Below are 2674 nucleotides of genomic sequence, written 5' to 3' on the forward strand. Positions count from 1 at the left end.
CTTTGTGTCAAAATTATCATTATAAACAACTGAACTGTGATCAAAAATTTTCTACCGAAGAATAGTTAATGTATCTAGCTAGTCCATGACTGTAATCTTATCAGAGGATTCGCTTTTCCTATTACAAATAGGAAATGACTCTTTTAGTAATTTTTCACCCCCCTCCAAGTGTGGAGCTGGCAATTTGATGGAAATTCCAGCCTGACATTATTCTAGTTTACTCCTCAACAACAGTTTACACAGGGAAGTGAGCCTAGGAACGGTTCTCTCCCCATCACTCTTCATCTCACGAAGAAAGCTGATAGACATCATGTAACGTGGATCTCAGCTTTCACCTGAGTTTCCTTGGTGTTTAGTTCCAGAAACAGGAATTATGATGGGTTACTCAGCAAAGACTCATCCTGACACCCAGTTACTACAACATCTGAAGCCTGCTCCAGACACACCAGTACGAGTCTCAGACTCCACAGAAACAGTCTGTTTCTTCGAGCTGCAATGGAGCTGTGTTGTTTTTCCTTCTTTTCATCCTGTGACCCAATGACCAGGATGCTCTGGATAAATGCCCCTTGGCTATAACAAATAGAACAAACAATATTCCTTCTGTATGCAAGTTACATGTTTTTGTGACGGTGAATACGGAGGGGCCTCAGAGGACAAAGATTTTTTTCAATAACTGCCATAAGAGGACTGAATATTAATTATTCTCAAACTAAAATGTTATTTTTAGCAAATTTCTTCTAAAACTTAATTAACACATAGCTAATACATTCATACAGTAGGAGATTTCATTTGTACTTTGGTGGAGCTATTTGTAATTGATTCTGCTAGTTTTTTTCCTGAAAGCTCTTAAAAATAATTGGACATTCCATTGGAGTACTCTTGACATTTACTGTAGATAGATGACATATAGAACTTTCAGCAAAAAATAATCTCCACAATACCATAAAAATATAGAATATAGTATTTGGGAATTGCATTAATTATTTATGAGTGAGAAAGGACTAAATCTACTGCCATATTGGAAACGGCCGTCTATCTGGCCTGGAGTCTTAGTTTGGCTCCTCAAGTTTTTTACCATGTAAAATTGCACTGTCCAATACAATAGCCACTAGCCACTTGGAGACATTAAAATTTAAATTAATTTAAACTAAACAAAATGAAAAATTCAGTTCCTCAGCCACATTTCAGTATTCAGTATCCACGTGAGCTGGTAATCGCCCTATTGAATGGTGCCAGAAGAGAATATTCCTGGTCATCTCAAAAACTTTTATTGGACAGTGTTAATATAAAATTTATGCAGTCCTCGCCAATCACAAAAATGATCTATTCTTCAATCACTTTCCAGGAGATTTTCATTTCAAGGTTAACCTAATAAAGATGTATTTTGACCTCTTGTCTCCAAAGATCATTCCCGTACAATAACAGCAACAAGACACAAAAAACCAAATTCCACTGCCAATGAGACTGGAAGATGTTTAATTCAAATAAAATGTACATACAGAAAATGATGGACAAATCATAAATGATGTAGAAGGTAGAAGGAAGGTCCTATCTAAGCAACTGTGTGTGTGTGAAGAGTGGCCACAGAAGCAAGCAGATGTGTCTACAGAACCTGCAAAAGGCTCAGAAATGGGAGGTCAGTTCTAGAGATGGGGACTTCTACTTCTCACTTCTGTTCTGCACTGTCAGAGTGCTTCTTTTACTCTAGTAAGAAACTACATGTTTTATCCTCTATATTAACCACAGGTTCAGGACTAGGGATACCAGGTACAAGGACAGACAGTAGAAGGGGTGGCGCACTGAAAACAATGTCACCCAGTGAATACCGACACCCTGACTGCTGAGAAACCTTCTGTCTTCTTTCCCCATCCAGTTCCAGAGCACCCATCAGCTGGGTTTTTTATCTTCCTCTGTTATCACCTCACCTTCTAAACAGGAGATTGGAAACTCCTTCTGTGGAGAAAACAAACAACTCTAGAGTGAAGACACTAGTATTGATAAGAGGGGTCCCTTTAAAAAGCCAGAGGGCCTCTCTATTGCCTGCAATGCAGCCACCAGCCCACACCCCCTCCCCTTGCACAAACAGATGTCAGGCAATTTTTCAGTGCCTCACTCTTCAACATAAAAGAACAGCCAATGATAACCATGTATTTGAGGATTATCTCCAACAAGAAATAGAGAGGCTGAAATAAGCAAAGTGGAAAAGCAGAAACAGGAAAAAAAAGGGAAAATGCAAGAAGAGGAAAACGTTGCAGAAAACATTAGAGAGATAAGGGAATATTACACAAATAAAACAAGAACAGCATACCACTAAAGGAAATAGAAAGGCAATTTAAAATATGTGAGTAAATATATAAACTCTGTGGAAACTTTGGAAGACAAAGGTGAGGAACTCTACCAAAACTGAACAAGGAAAAAGAGATGATGATAGAAGAAGAGAAAATTAAAGTTCCAATATTCTAAGTTCCAGGGGAAAAAGAGGAATAGAGAAAATGATGCAGAAGAAATACAAGAATATTTCCCCAAACTGAATAATATGAGTGCCAGCACAATGCATGAAAAAGAACCTACAGTCTGGCACAGGACTGCGAAATGTCCAAACAATAGGGACAAAACAGACCTTAAGAAAAATGGGTCATATCAAAAAGAATGAGAATTAAAATGACAATGATTT

The sequence above is a fragment of the Grampus griseus genome, assembly GCF_964374135.1.
Source record: "Grampus griseus genome assembly, chromosome: 10".
NCBI classification, from domain to species: Eukaryota; Metazoa; Chordata; class Mammalia; order Artiodactyla; family Delphinidae; genus Grampus; species Grampus griseus.